Source organism: Gorilla gorilla, chromosome 8, assembly GCF_029281585.2.
Source record: "Gorilla gorilla gorilla isolate KB3781 chromosome 8, NHGRI_mGorGor1-v2.1_pri, whole genome shotgun sequence".
Taxonomy (NCBI): Eukaryota; Metazoa; Chordata; class Mammalia; order Primates; family Hominidae; genus Gorilla; species Gorilla gorilla.
The window spans coordinates 68219883-68236455 of record NC_073232.2 but is presented as its reverse complement, the minus strand read 5'-3'; the positions used below and the strand labels follow the sequence as shown (position 1 = coordinate 68236455).

Genomic DNA, 16573 nt, shown 5'->3' with positions numbered 1-16573 from the left:
CTCATCTTGAATTGTAGTCCTTATTGTAATGCCCATATGTAGGGGGAGGGACTTACTGGGAGGTGATTGAATCATGGCGGTGGTTGCCCTGTGCTGTTCTCATGATAGTGAGTGAGTTCTCAGGCAATCTAATGGGTTTGTGAGGGGCTTTTACCCCCTTCACTCTGCACTTCTCTCATTCTTCTCCTTCCTGCCACCCTGTGAAGAAGGACCTGTTTTGCTTCCACTTCCACCATGATTGTAAGTTTCCCGAGGCCTCTGCAGCCACGCTGAACTGTGAGTCAATTAAACCTCTTTCCTTTATAAATTACCCAGTCTCAGGCAATTCTTTATAGCAGTGTGAGAATGGATTAATACAGTCTAAAATAGATCTTTCTTTATATAACTTAAAAATTACAAGTGATGAAAAGCATTTGAGTTGGTTGGTTGTCAGTTTTTTCCCCCTTTTAGAGCTGTATTTAGTATAATAGAATATCTTAAATTAGTGGTCTTTTATAATCAGTGAAATTGGGTGTACTTCTCCCCAGCATATTAGGGTTCCCTTGCTTCATGCCTTCCATGACAGTTGTTATTATTATATTTTAACATTTATGCCTAATGATTAAACATCTCCTTGTGGTCTTAATTTGCATTTTCTAATTACTCTAGAGACTTCGTCCTTTCACATGATTTTGGTCGTTAGTGGTTCCTCTTTGAAGTGCCTATTCATGTCTGTGTCCATTCTTTGCTTTGGGTGTTCCCCTCTTTCACACTAATTCATTAAAAGTATATATCCTGGGTACTAATCCTTTATCAATTGCTGCAAGTATCTTCTTTCAGTGTGTGGCTTGCTTTTCCACTCCGTTTGTTGTTTTTTAATCAAAGTATAAGTTCTTAATTTTAACGCACTTTAACTGTCATTTTCCACCATGGCCCGAGTCGCGGAGCCCGCCTTCCTGGCAGAGCGTTGCGTGGTCACTGCTGAGGTCTGGGGAGCAGAGGCTGCTGGCGCTCCCGGGGGGAGCTGGGCGATTCCAGCGGGGGGAGGTGCCGATCGAGGGGCCGCCAGGCTGCGGGGGGAAGGAGGGCCAGGAGGCCGTGGGGGTCCTCGGCGCAGACTGGAGCCGCAGGGACCGCGCGCAGCCCTCGCCCGCATCGCCGAGGCCCCGCGGGCTCAGGAGCGAGAGGTCGGGCGCCCAGGACCAGAGGGCGTCGGCGAGAGCAGGCACCGCCTCCAAAGGACGCCCTCGCCCTCCCGCAGGCGATGGCGCCCGGCCCTGACCAAGCCAGCTGGGGGCGTCTCCGCGGAGCTGAGCCGGGGAAGGGCGGGGCAGCCCAGAGGGTCAGAAGGGGGTTTTCTCCCGGGGTTGTGAGTTCTTTGGCCAGCGGCACCCTCCCCTGCCGGGGCCGCCCACCCGCAAGCCCCGCCCCGAAGGCTGGAGCTTCCCTGGGGGTGGGCGACGCCGAGGCCACGCCCCGAAGGCGGGAGCGGCTTGGGGGCGGGACCTGGCCGCCCTCAGGGCTCCGGCGCCAAGTTCAGAGCCACGCGCAGTGCTCTTGGCCGGGAGGAGGCTGTGCTGCACCAGCACCTCTTGATCCACATCTCCAGAGAGCCCAGGTGAGGCGCACCCTCCTGTCTGCAGGGACAGGGCCGCGAGCGGGCGCGGGCGGCGGGGTCCATCACACTTCCACATCAGCCTTTCCCCAGGACAGGGTTGTTGAGTCCTGCCTTTGACTGTGGGGTCCTTTCCTTCCCAATGTCGCCAGCTTCCTCTCTCTCCCACGTCGTCTCCGAGTCCCATCCCCGTTTCTGTTCCCTTTCTCTTCTCTCACTTTTTCTCCTCTATCTCTTCTTTATTGCCTTCCTGTTTTCATTTTCTTCTGTGTCAGTCTCTCTCTCTCCCTCTCTCTTTGTTTATTCTTCTCCCCTACCTTCTCCCTCTCCCCCCTGTTTTTTCAGCACTCAAGAATTCTGCCTATGATTTTTTTTTCACCTAGGGTGACTTTCAGGCTGCAGTTGTTTTCCTCCCTCCCTCTGTCTCTCCCGGGGTTTATCCTGTGTTGCTGTGTTATTCTCAGCCCGGGCTTGCGCTGGGCAGTAGGGTAAGAACCATGCATCAGCCCCAGATCCGTTCTCCAACAGATTATATCCAAAGATCTGGACATGTACCCTGTTCACTGCCTTTCCTGGGAAACAAAAGAAAACCAAATGATCACATTATAATGAGTTTTTAGAATGAGCTAAAAGAACATACCTGGTTTTAGAGACAAGGGGTTGATTGAATCCTTTCCTTGACATTTTGCCTTTACTAATAGACACAGACAGCACAGCAGGAAGCTAAGCCTTGCAGAAGCATTTAGGGGGCGTTCCCACCCACACCTGCCTTCTGGGCAGGCTATGCAATGCCAGGTGCAGGGGAGGGAGGGGACAGGATTCAGAGCAGGGTTGTAGGAAGACAGTGGGAGGCCAGGGCTTTGAAACATTTGAGGGAGCCTGGAAATAAGAAATTAACAGTAAATTTCTAAAATATGTAGTTGCCAATGCCACTGATGTACAGAAATGAAATTACTTAATTACTCCTGAGGGAGACATTAGACATTTTATGGCAGTAATTACGGCATTTGAAAGTAATGATTTTATGTACATTAGATAGGAGGGCCAAGGGGAAAATATTTCCTGTTAGTATCAAAGATTGTCGTAGATGCATAAGGGATGAACTCTAGAAAATCAAGCCTCATTCTTTCTGAGGGATAAAATAGAACTATATCGAGGCAATTTTTTGTTTCTTGGTTAAAATGTAATCTTATCAGAGATATGTGATTGAGTTTTTAATGATATTTTATGACACATACATATTTATATGTTCAAACACACACAGATACATAATATATATGCACTAAGTTATAAAAGAGCCCTTGTTTGTTTGTAAAGATCCTAATTACCAATAAAGGTTGAAGCTTTCACTTCTTGGAAATAAGTTAACATGATATTGTAGTTTATTATGACCTTTAATGAAAATTCAACTAATTTACTTTTGATTGATACAGAAATGGAAATTTGGCCATAGATAAATCACACAGAATTAAACAGAAATTAAGTATGATGAAGGTGCATTGCAGTGTGTTCAGTGAAAGAATTTGCATATGCTAGATATTTTGGACAAATTCATAGGTATGTGCATGGAACTGTGATTTGTGAGGCTTTTTTCTGGTTTAAAAAGTTAAATTGCCTTTATATCTAATCCCTGATCCCCAACATATGCGGATTCTGGGGGGAGGGATAAAAGACTTTGCAAATGATTTAGAATCATCGTGTCTGCTTTGCTTGGCAGATTTCTTTTCAGACATCCAAGAGGTGGCAACTTTTGTTTGAAACATATAATCACACCAATTATTTAAAAAAAAAGACAAACTTAAATATTTTTAAACTTATTTTTCCTCATTAGTGGTCTGTGCCTCTGTAAGAACATCATTGTCTTTTTATCCTTAGATGATGCCATTGTTGGAACCTGGGAAGGTCGGAAGGAATAGCTGAGGTAAAATCATGGACTTTTTCCCTGAAGGCTGCCAGTGGAATTGGGACCACTGTCTCAGGCTCCACCTTTATTCTCTAGTTGTATCAGGAAAAGAGCTGCTGTTCCTTGTGCTCTTGCTATCTGGCATGCACAGAGCCCTGTTGAGTCCTGTCCGTGAGTGCCTGAAGTGAAGATCACCATTCTTGTTTTACTTATGAAGAGATGGAGGCCCAGAGTGTTTGTCTGAGCTCAGGCAGGTAGTGGCAGGGTTGATTTGGAACACAAGTAGTGCCCTGGAGCCTGAGTGACCAGGGCTAATTCAGTCCCTTTATGTGACTTCCATGTTGCTGCAGCCCTGGCAAATATAACGTCTAAAATATCACTCCACACAGCACCAGCCATTGCCTATTGGCACTGTTTGGCAGAACACTGCTCCCTGTTCTATGTCCTGGCCATCCTCAGTCATATTCATGGCAGACTCTCAATCTGCACAGCAAGGCCCCATTGAAGCATTGGATCTGCCCTCTGCTTTCACTGGCCCTGCTTCTGCACAGTCTCAGGCATCTGAGTGGGTGATGAGATCGCATCCACCCCTATGAGGGTCCACGTGGCCAAGTTATGTTGCACTAGGGCCACTCTCCCTGCTTCCATGGGTACTGGCTGTGTCCGCGGTCTCCTGCACTTGGCTTTCCTGGAATGCAGCAGGCATTGCTGCTAGAGGGGTCCAGGCATAGCTGGCCACAGAGCCTGTAGGGGCTGACCAGGAATTGCTCATCTCCCCAGTGCCACCAGCCAGCCTCTGGGAAAGCCTGGATCACCTTCAGTGTTTAATTTCCTCAGTGTGCCAGAGCCAGGAGGATTCCTGGAAACAGGTGTATTCCCTTTCTTAGGAAACCCCAGGACCTCACAATCCAAATGCAGAAAAGGCCCATAGATGATTGTCCTCTGGAATCTTCCAAAAGGGTCTGGGAAGCTTCTGCAGAGACTAGGGATACCAAAGGATTAGAAGACAGGAGGTATTTTCTGCTCTTGTGTGTTTTAACTGAAGAGAAAAGCAGATGCAGCAAAGCACTGCTTGGGGGGAGCGGGTGGGGGTACATGGTGTCTCTGAATAAGATCTGTTGCCTGACCTGCAGCTCAGAACAGCTTGAGGCTGGCCAGTTGTCTTGGGTTAGGGAGTGACTTCAGACATCCCAGGAAAAAGAGCTTATCCAGCTGTTTGCCAAGAGTTCTTTCTTCTGTAGGTGGAGCAGGAAGGAGAAAAATGCCCAGGCTGTTTGGTCATTTATTAAACACTGTTGTGCACTGGTCCCTGAGAGCTCAGGAGTAATGGGAAGGCTGCCATGGAGTGGACTCTGTCCCTTTGCACTCAGTGCGATAAGAAGTGATACCCCTAATGTTTACTGAGCCAGGTTCCTTAGCACTTTCTCTATATTAATCCTTCTAATCTTTCCCACAACCCAGTGAAGAAAACACCAAGGTGACCCTCTTTATAGATCAGAAAACAGGCCTGGAGAGGACCCACGCCTTGCCCAAGGTCACAGGTTGGATACAGCAGAGCTGGCCTCCAACCGTGGAGCCCATGCACTTAACATCTATGTGGATGGAAGGCTCGAAGGTTACCTGAGACAACCTGGTCAAGGTGATAATGTGGGAGAATGTGGCCAGTGGTTCCCAGATGAGTGAATGATCAGTGTGCAGTCAGGGCCCAGAGGATGGGTGATAAACCAAGAACCACAAGCTCTTAACACTGTGGGGTGGGCGAGGCTTCATCTCCCAGGATGCAGCACTTGCTGAGTTGGGCAATAGGGGACCCTGGTTGATGGCCCAGGTTGGTTGGAAGCCTTCGGGAGATGTGCTCTGTGTTGGTGGGGAAAGCCAGGCATGGTTAGATCCCCTGTAGACTTGGGGAGCTCAGTTTCAGAAAGTTTCAAAGATCATCACTTGATTTCTGTGATTCACGTGATCTGAGGGCTCTGAAAGTGGTGGGTGAGTCCTGGAATTAAATCTGTTTTTTTCAAGTAGGAAAGACATGGGGTGGCAATGAGAGACATCTGTGTGGCTCAGAAAGATGTCTTGCTGAGGTCAGAGGGACAAGAGCCAAGGAGAACAAGAGGAGCCCTTCCCAGGACACTCACAATGACAGAGTGACGAGGGCCAGTAAAGAGTGTCAGGGGGTGAGAGCCCGGGTGTGAACTGAACCTACTGAGGAGAGCTGACGACCACAAAGCATCTTTTCATATCATGTTCGGAGCAAGGAGAACAAGGGCTTCATAGATCCATCGCCGTCTAGGGCAGCTGGTGTCTGTGAAGGGGAGGAAGGCACAGCTCCACTGTGCCCACAGCGGTCTGGACAGAGGAGGATCTGCAGGTGCAAAGGGCGCAGGCAGGTCCCCGGAGGAAAGCAGGAGCCAGGTAGCGCTGGGCTGCAGTGTGTGTGCTCAGGGCTCTGACCAAGAGTATGCCCTGGCCAGGGTATAGCATGACCTGGAATGAGATTCCCCCATCTGAGGTGCTGTCTGAGAGGTGTTGGAAATGAAGCCCGGAGGTGGAAGAGACTCAAATCTGATGTTGGCCCTGGGAAAGATCCTAGACTAAGAAGAAGGCTGTGAGTCTGTGGGCAAAGGAGAGATGTGCATGAGGAGCTGGCGGGGGCTCCCTGGGGACAAGTCATGCCAGCCTCACGTCATTTTCCACCTTGCAGGTCTTCGGTCTGGCCCTTGTTCTGTTGGGGTTCTGGAGGACGTCCTGTGCCCTGGCCTCACTGACCTTACTCCATGCAGTGCTGATGCATGCGACAGCGGTGACCCTCTGGGGTCCCAGGTGGGATGAAAGGTCCCCAGCTAGTTCCTAGTTTCATCTCCTCATTTTCTCCATCCTCCTGCTCCTTCTTATTAAGATCTGGATGTTAACATTGATGGAGTGTGAAGCTGGGTGGGATATTTAATTCAGCAGTTGGCGGTGTCAGGATCCACAATGGTCTCTGAAAGCTGAGATGCTGCCCTGAGTTTATCGGGATGGCATTTGGCAGATTGGAGATAAGTGCATCTGAATTGAGACACATAGCTTCCCTCATATGGTTTTTATGAAAATGAAATGAACAAGGTGCCTTATTTCATTTGTTAATACTATTGTTTGTCATGTAGACACTTACGTAGCCGATAAATGGTGACTTCTATTCTGATACCCTGAAGCATCGTGATAGCAAATGTTCCATCCTGCTGTAAAGGAGAACTGGCTTCTTCCCATTAGTCATACATGAGTAGGTCTGGGATGGCCTGGAGAGACAGCTTAGCCGGAGCGCATTTTACAGATGGAAACCTGAGGCTCAGAGAGGTTGAGTGCTTTGCTCGGGATCACAGAGAGGAGTGATGTTTCTGCCTCTGCCTCTTTGGGAGACACTGGCCGACATTCATCTCTGACGTCAGGCACCCCCTCTGAGGAACCTACTCAAAAAGGGCATCAGGAGTGGTGTGGAGCCTGCTGCACCACGTGGTTTGCGTCCTCTTCGTGAAGTCACACGGGGTGGTCTGCAGGGCAAGGCGGGGTGGCGATGTTCCACAGGAGCTAGTCAAAAGCTTGTGACAAAAGGGAACGTGAGGTTTTATGTTCACTTTTCTTTCTTTCTCTCTGATTTATCCCATGCTTTCACTCCATGAGAGGGTTGGGCTCTCTGTCTCATCTCCTTGAGAGCTCCTGCAGGAAGTGGCTGGACGCAGGTACATCCTTTCATGGCTGGGTGGGAAGTAGGGAGAGGAAGAAGCTGATTTGGCCCAGGCTATATTTATGCATAGCAAGCCATGGAGGCTGTCATCCACTCCTAGATTCTCCCTGAGCCCTGGGATAAATATTTTCTAAGGATGAAAATTCTGGAATGCTGAGTGGAGTCTGGTTCTGCCAGTACCTCTCACCAGTGGAGGGGGCACTTGAAGAGCTTGAGTTCTAGTTTCCAGAACTTGAGGGTGGGGCTGGTGAGAGCGGGTAGGGATGAAGGCATCCCAGCAGGGCTGATACCACCTCCCCATGGGTGCCACCTTTACATGTGGTCAGTGCATGTCTTCCCTTCCACACTGTGGACACTTCCAGGGTGAGGCTGAAAGCTGGTCCATCCATGGAGGTCCAGTTTGGCACAGGCAGACAGTTCGCGAAGCTCTGCCAGGGGAGCAGAGAAGCGAGTGGATCCATGTGTGGGGAGAACCAAGATTGAGCACTTCTGGCGAGTGGAGATGAGGTTACACATGCTCTCTCTAGGGGCAGGGCCAGGTGGTGAGGTGGCTGCCCCCTAGTGTGGGGGTGGGGGCCAGGCACAGCCAGACCCATCCTGCCAAGCCTGCATGTGCATTGCTCCAACTTTTGTCCTTCTGTGCACCTATGCCTACAGATCCCCTGTCCCCAGGTGCCTGAAGTGGCCTGGCACTCCTGAGGGTCAGGAGAAAAAATGAGTATGGCAACCAGCAAGGAAGGAAAACTGCCCTCAACCAGGGTGCAAACGCAGTCGAATTAACTCAGAGCTGGCAGGTGGAAGCCCTGTGTGCTCTGTGAATGTGGCAGCTGCTGCTAGATGCTGACAGGTGCAGGGGCAGGGCTGAGCCGGCGCCTCCGGGTGGCAGCCGTGTGTGTGTGTGTGTGTGTGTGTGTGTGTGTGTGTGTGTGTGTGTGAGAGAGAGATTGTTATTGCTGGCGCCTCTGGGTGGCAGCCGTGTGTGTGTGTGTGTGTGTGTGTGTGTGTGTGTGTGTGTGTGTGAGATTGTTATTGCCGGCATCTCTGGGTGGCAGCCGTGTGTGTGTGTGTCTGTGTGTGATTGTTATTGTTCTGTGAGAGAGTCCTGGAGGCATAGTGCTCCGAGCTGAGGTGAGTTGTCACATCCATAGCAATCAGGATTCTTTGGATGCAAACCACAGCAACGGACTCTGGCCAACTTTGTCAAGAAGGAATTAATTAGAAGGTTATGGTGGCAGGTAGATCACAGTGTCAGAAGAAGAACTGGAGAAATAAGCTCAAAAAAGACCACGATTGAGCTATTCAGAGAGTTCCAGTACCAGGCACACATAAGCAGCTTCTCAAACTGAAACTGGGTTTGGTTAGGAAGGATGCTGAGTAGCATAAAACAGAACCAAGCCATCTGACTGCTCTTGTCGTAGAGATCGCATATTCCTCCTTTCCTGTCAGCTGGTTTAAAAACCTGGGGCAAAGGGGGACCCTGCAGTCCACCCCACTCTTCCTGAGATGCCCTGCGGGGGTTGCGGAGATAGACCAAACACAGGCTGTCTCTCCCCAGGGACCAACAGTCCAGTAGGTGGTAGCGGCAACACTGACTCTGGCCAGGCAGGCTGCTGAAGGTGGACTCTGCAACCTGAGTCAGCACGGCAGCCCTGACGGTGTTTTGGTGTGAGCAGCTCGCAGATGCAGCCCAGTTGTTTTGCTTTCTGGGCCGCTTCTTGAGGGTCACCTCAAGTCTGCACACAAGGGTAGAGCTGCAAGCTCTGGAGGGAAATAGCACTGGGTTATAATTTCCACTGGAGGACATCTATAATTTCATGTCTCTGAGTGTGAGTTTGGCCACAGGCTCCTCTGTAGGTGTCTGCACGGGAACCAGTGAGGACCCTCAGGCTTGAGCCCCCATTCTGCTGGATCTGGTGGTCTGGAAGGCTGGGCATAGTGTGACTGCCTCAGCCCCTCCATTTGTGCTAGGGCTGGGGGAGAAGGAGGATGGGGTGGGGAGTTCTCTGACTTTGCACAGTGGGAGTACACCCTTTTTGGAGGATATGAGTGCAAATGGATGCCAAGGAGCCCAGAGCTCTTCGGAGCAAAGAGCTCCTGGCTCCCACTCTAACTATCTCTCCTTATTCTCCCATACCTCCCTCGGCAGGGTTGAATTTCACAATTGGGTCTGACCTGGCTTAGTGTGAATGAAAAGTGGTCGTTTACAGGAATCCTCTCTGTCTCGCTGAATTCCTGCCCCTCAGTCTTTTCCTCACGACTGAAATATACCCAGCTCTTCTTTTCCACTAGGACTTTGCCTGTGCCATCTTACCATCCCTGATTGGTGAACTCGTATTCATCCATCAACACCCAGAGATAATATCACCTCCTCAATGGGACATTCCTCAGGCACCCCAGGCAGTCCATGGTCCATCCCTGATCTTAAAGCATTTCTCCCAAACCACTCAAGTGGGCTTGTCTCCATCCCAGGTCCTGTTACGAAGAGGTGTTTTTCTCTCTCATTGCATGTGGAGCAATACTTCCATGCTATTCATCCTGTTATCACAGAATAAAAGAACGACTGTCTCCCCTAAGAGACATGGTGTGGGTCCCTGTGGCTAGACCATGTGATCTTACCCATAAACAGTCCTCACAAACACTCTCGATTTACGTCTAACCCACTCTTGTCACTGCCTGGCATTCGCGTGTGCTGTTCTCTCTGCCCTCTCTTTTCTTTGTATCTGTCTGCCCTTTGGAGGCCTCCTGCCTCTTCCAGGAGGGTCTCTCTGATTATTCTGGTGCCCAGAATTAGAAAGTATATGGGGTACATGCTGTGGTGTGTGGTAAGTGTTTAACAGCTGGTTCTCAGCATGTAGCTCCAACATGGATTTTGGGTGATATTTTCATTTACAGTAAAGTGTAAGATGAAAGTGGAACAATGAACATATGTCAGAACTTCACTTGTTTGTCAGTGATCTAAATAACTTCTTTCCTAAATCACATAATAGTTTCGGAATACTAGAAGAATAGTCCCTCAGCTTTTTGTGAGCTATTCACAATATAACAGCTATCGACAAGACAAAAATTTCAGTTTAATCTGCATTATTGACAATTTTTTCCCATTACTTTCTTAAGTCCAGACAATGAACAAAACAAGAAATCAAGCCTTGATTTATAGCATTTCCATAAATAATCCCATTCTGGCTGATTTCCTGATTTCTGGCCACTCACGATATCCCTGGATATGGCATGAGGGGGAGTGGACCGTGGCAAGCCCCCGCACCGGCAGGTGGAGCAGCGTCCACAGCATAGGCAATGGGAATGTGTAGTAGAATGACTAGGAAGTGATGGGTTCTGAGTATGTATTGCCTGTGTTTTTAATATAACTTCTTTGACTGTAAGTTTGTATAGTTTAGTTTTGAATAATGTCTGAGTTAAAACAGCTAACTCGAAACATTCCTGATCATCTCACAAGCCGCTGTGAGCTGGCTCCAGCACACCACTGGCTGCATACCAAGAAAATCAAGTTGCAGGCAGAGACGAAAACCTTCAGACAGAGTTGCATGGCTGTGTCCATTCAGTTTCCTCAGGGGGTGAGCTTTATTAAGTGCCACAGTAACAGATACTGTCATTGGTTTAGTCAACAACTGTTTCTAACCCCATCTCACTTGGCTTTCCTGCACTGCAGAGGTTGGGAAGCTAAATCCACGTTTCCCAGACTCCTTTGCAGCTAGGGTGCTGGCCTTTGTCACAGATCCTCACAAGCAGCCAGGTACATCACCCAGCCCTGGATGTGCAGTCGAGTCCCATGAGCTGAAGTCTTTGGCATGCAGGTGATATCTGTCACTCACAGTGGCAGGGACATCTGGACTTGTGGGGTGGCTGTGGTGGAGTTTGTAGGAGTTTGATCCCTTGTGATGGGTGCTGGTACCAGCAGTTTCTACTAGACAGTGCCAGGGCATGGTTAGGCTTTTTTTTCTGGCTACTCTGACCCTTGGAGAGCACCCAAGCTTGGTCTCTGGCTCTCACAGGGATTTAATGAGCTGCATGATAGCCTTTAATAAGTTCCTTTCTGTTTAAACTACCCAGGTAGAGGCTGCTGTCTGCAGGTAGGAAGCCCTGATTGCTGGAACCGAAGGGATGTGAGAAATCACTGTGGAGTGTCAAGGTAACCAGGGATCTGCTCCTGGGACCTATTAATCCACCTCTTTTAGAAGGAGTCCACAGTCCTGTTTGTATTTGAATATTCATGAACGTTAGAAGAGCAACTTAGTCTGGGTATGGCTATGGCTGGCAGAAGTATCACGCTGTGTCACAGCTGATTATTAGATCTGCATTTTTTGCCCTTTAGCTTGTCAAAATAATGTCTAAAAAACCAGATTGATCACAAAAGATGCATCATAATGCCACATAAAGATGTCACTCGGCGCCTTATAGTATTTAGGACCATAGAGGACACCTGGTCCAGCCTCCTCATTTTGCAGCTGAGCAAGATCTTTGAAGGACAAGGACCTGCCCAAGGCCATCTAGAAACACTGAAGTTGAGACTCATACCCGAGCATCTTAACTTTTGCCCACCCCACGCTGTTTCTCAGTCTTAACCAGCAAGCTTTCCTTGTTATTTTGGTTTGTCTTATGTCTAGGTTTGATTTGGCAGCACATTTCAACATCTGGTGAAGGCATGGGAATAAAACAGTGTAGGTGGGTGGAGCACCTAAGAGCGGAATGTTTGGTGTTCTCTCAGGGTACACTGGGCAAGGCCTGCTGGGCCGTCCTTCCTCACCACGCTGCCTGTGTTTATTCAGTTAAGAAAGTGGCACATTTTGTATCTTTGAGAATGCAAGTATTTTAGTTAGGAGAGTGATGTTCCGTCTATGGAAGACTTTGCCTCTCTCCATCTTGGGCTTGGAGAAGGTGTCCCGTGTCCCAGCAGCATGGCTGTGTACAGTCATTGATTCTTTTGTTTACTTCTCCGTGCCGTACATTTTGTTCCTGTCCCTTGATCACAAAGAAATAAATGAACGTTCCTGAGGCACTGACATGGGCCGGGCGAGGTGGGAGCCTCCTTCTAGATATTATTATCCTATTTAAATGCATTATTTTCCCACTCATTTCACAATTGCCCAGTATTCAGAGAAGTTGCATTACACAACTGAAGCTCCATAATAAATGCGTGGAGGTGAGATTCGAACCCACGTCTTTCCCATTCTACTTTTTGTGCCTTTCTATTTTAATTTGCTTCTTGGTATTCCTGTGTATTATTAATAGTCTGAAGCTTGGAAATAGATGCAATAGTCATTAGAGTGAAGAAAATACAGTGTCGTGCTCTCTGAAGGATAACAAGGACCTTTTTGTTGTAATTACTATTTTGATTTTTCTTTTAAGAATGTTGCCGAGGAAGGAAAACAGAGGGAAAAACCAGCAAAGCTCACTGTGTCTAACTTTTGCCACATGCATGGACCTAATTTCTTACTTGCCAAGCACTACAGCCTTTATTTTTGAGACTCTGTGAGGGTGGCTGAGTTCTGCGTGCTTGCTGGGGTTGGAAAAATCTAGTGTGATGGGGGTCAGTGGCCCCATGACACGCCAAGGCAGAGTAAGCCACAGAGCTCAGTCTGCCATAGGTGTGGCCCCCTTCCTTCCTCACATCTGTGTCAACACCCGGCAGGAGGTGCCTGATTCCAGTGGGGATGAAGCAGCCTCTGCCCGTCCCTCCATCACCCATCAAGAGCCCTGGACACACATGAGGTTGAACCCCCAGATGGTGGCTGCCAGGGGAGTGTGTCCGCCTCTCACTTAGTCCAGGTGCATGGCAGCTCACTGCGGCAGGCATCCCATGGGTGAGGTCGGTGCTCTCCTGATGTCTTTGATATTTTTCTTTATCTGGCCTAGTCTGAGACCAGTACTTTCCCCTGCCTGTGACCCCTGACTTCATTTGCAAAGTTTTCTCATGCACTTTCTGAAATTTTCATGACAGAGAGCCCTGGAGGAATTTGGGGCAATGATGGAGGTGGAAGAAGGTTTAAAGCTAGGAATCTTTATGCATTTTCTCTGTTTTCTCCTTCTCTTTATTTTTTTCTTGACCTATGCTTCACACTGGTCTCTGTCTTCTCCATGCTTAGAAAGCAGAGGAGGCTTGAGCTTCCAGCAAAGACCTTGCGACATGTTACTGGATACAGGCTGGTGCATGGAAAGGGTGGGTGGGGAGGGCTGACAGGAGGGTGTCCCTCCCCTGAGCATCACCGGCTCTGTTCTTGGCCAGTTGCTCTTTGTCCCCACATTTCAGGTTCTCTTCCTGCATTCAAGCATGGGCAGGGCCAGGGCTGCTGTTTCAGGACTGCATCTAGCCCTGAAGTTTTCTCTCGGCCTCCACAGGGGACCTTCCTGCTCTGAACTCCACATGCATTCTCCAGGCCACACCGCAGGCCACACTGCACACTCACCCTACTCTCCAGTCATTTCCAACTACTTAGAATTCAGTCAGTGTTGAGAGTCACCAGTCTTATGTAGACTGGAGCCTGGCACATAGTAGGTGCTTTTTGCATGTTTACTGAGTGAATGAATGAACAGAAAATGAAATGCGCTTTGCCTAAAAGCTGATCTGATCTGATCTGAGTGCCCAGGCATTTCACCCTTCTTCCAAAGCTCTCCTTTTGTTCCTGTGGCCCAGGGAATGCTCAGTTCCAGGCTTGGCAGAGGAGGGGTCTCTCTAGGCAGTGTGAAACAGACTGTGAAGCCCCCATGAGAAATAGTCCACCCACTGGGAAGGCCCCTCCGCTCCCAGGAAACTCCAGCCAGAGCACTCCAGCATGGGGGCTAGGACTCCTCTTTCCCAAAGGAGAGTAGACGGCGGGAGGAATTCACCTCAGGATGATTTCCTGGAGCAGTTAGGAAAGTAACATCTCTGAAGTCACAGAGGTTTCAGCTCCACTGGGCCGTGAGAATCCTTTACAGAATTCTGACCCCGACCAAGCAGAAAAGGGCACTGCTGCCTTTAAAACAGTTGACTGCAGAACAAAACAAAATGCTAAAATAAGACTAGAGTAGTTTGAAAATATTGGAAAGTTGAGAAAAAACTCCCCCAAATTCCATGATACTAGCATCATCATAGTATATAGCACATTACATATATAGTGTATTATATGGTATATTATGTATACATACTATGTATACTATATGTTATATGGTGTATGTACATAGTAAAAATTATTTTTCACATATCTATTGCTTTGGTATGTTTTCTTTCATGTTTTTGTTTATTTGGTAGATAGGCTTTTTTCCTGTTTTGTTTTACAACATGTTTATATCTGACACTAACATTGTATTATAAGCTTTTTTTCCCATACTATTGCATAGTCTTTATAGCCACACTTAAAAAATGAATCATTTATTTCTAAAAACAGTCAGGTCCATTTTATTTTGGCTTCTGGATCCTGCCCCTCCCCGGGCACTCTCCCACTGCAGAACTGTGTTAGGCCCAGTTCCCCAGAGAGCCCTCAGGTTTTCCACACCACAGGCCCCATGCAAGCTTCTTGTGAACCCTGGGCAGCCTCTTCTGGGTCCTCAGAGCTCAGTTTAGATGCCACCATTGCCTGTTTGCAACACTGGCACATGTGCAGGTCCCTGTGTTCTGTACAGCTGAACTCAGGACTGCCTCATCACCACTGTCACTACCGCACCTCGCACAGGGCCCGCATGCTGCATGCTCTCAGTGAATGCTTGCGGAATGAACGGAAGAGGGAATCAATGAACAAATGACCTGGTGGTCATTTTCTGTGTTTCCTCCTGGGGTTTTTCCTTTGGTGTATGCGTTTTGTGTGTGTGTGTGCATAGAATAGGTTACACCAAATCTATAATCTTTTTGTCCTTTTGCCTCCTCAGCATTCGTTCATAAGCATAGCGAGCATCACTGTCCGAGGCTGCACAGTGCTTCGTCTTGCGTATGCATCTTGCTTTGTTCACCATGTCTCTGGAGTTATGCATTTACTTGCTTGTTGCTTTCACCACTATAAACCATGCCTCATTTCCCTCTCCTGTTAGGCAGATCTGACCCCTCAGCCTGCCTCTTCCAGCCATGGTCAGACTGTTGTTAGTCCAGCGCCTGAGGGAGAGTACTTTCAGAGTTCCAGGCCCTTGTGTGACCTCCACCCTTAAGGTGACTCTTGGCACCCACAGGCCAATCAGCTGTATTCTCAGAGAGCTCTGAGAATACAGGCTGGTGGGCTATTTCCCTAAGGAAAAGCTGGGTGGGTTCTCACTGGGGTTGGAACCAAGGGGAGATGAGGAAATGGGAATAGGTTGGACGCCCTTGGTGGGGCTTCATAGTTTGATCTTACATCAGAGTTGGAAAGCAAAGCATACCCTTCTGCCACAGCTAGTGGTTTCCCCACCTGCGCCTGAGCTATGGACTGGGAAGGGGCCAAGTGCCCAGCAAGGAGCACAGGGAAGGAGCAGGAGGTGGAGAAGCTCAGAGGCAGGCTGCAGTAGGCTCCTCGCCCTTCTCACCATGCGGATGTCTCCTCCCTTGGCCCTATGGGAATATGGAGGGCTCACATTCTCCTCTCTGTGCAGGAGCAGGTCATAGGCCACACTCTTTGGGAGGAGAAAGTTGACTTCTTTCTAACAGTTGCTGTCCTGTCATTCATTCATTCATTCAGCAAAGGCTTCCTGAGCTCCTGTCCTGTTGCAGGCATGATTAAGTACTGCAGATGTGAAGGTGAATTGACATATTTGGGTTCTTAGAGTTTGCCTGCTAGCAGACCACAAACAAGTAAATATAGTGTTGCACGTGGTGCATGCAGGCCTTTGGTGCCCAGGACAGTGAGGGCATGGAGGAGGGAGTGTTGTCTGTGTCTGAGAGCACTGGGGAAGCCTCAAGGGGAGGCTGTGCCTGAGGTGCATTTTGGAATGAGTTCACAGGTACGATGGGAATGAAGCTGCCCACATGTACTTGGGAGTTGGGGGAAGAGTGGGGACACATGACTCTCACAAGAAGCATGGCTCTGAGAAAATCAGAGACCGTGCATAAGCTGACAGGGCATGTTATGTGGACAAAGGGGCCACCAGGCCGGGAGGCAGGTCTGGTAGCCCGAGGAGCAATGGGTTGACATTAGGGCCGGGACAGAGAGGGCTGCGTGAGGAGCAAAGACCATGAAGTCCATGGTCTTCCAACACTGCGACCCTCATGCTGCGGCCTCCCTGTGCCCTCAGCACTCAGCCAGGGCCAGAGGTAGCTCGAGCATGGAGCAGGGGCTGAGGGTGCATGGCTTCCTCATGATAGAGTCTACTTGTTGACAGATGACCCAGAAACTTCTGAAGGGCCCCCAAGGCCCTAATGCAGCCCCCAGAGCAGGCTCTTTCCCTTTCCCTGCAGACT

General features: G+C 49.0%; 1 protein-coding gene across 1 annotated transcript in view; it reads left to right on the top strand.

Annotated features, from left to right (window-relative positions):
* Nucleotides 1-1487: 1487 nt before the first annotated feature.
* The window catches only part of ZNF488 (zinc finger protein 488), a 27826-nt gene continuing 12740 nt past the window's right edge, over nt 1488-16573 (top strand). The window contains 2 exon segments of the mRNA XM_055353061.2: nt 1488-1597; nt 3470-3515. The gene's annotated coding sequence lies outside the window, so the exon portion shown is untranslated.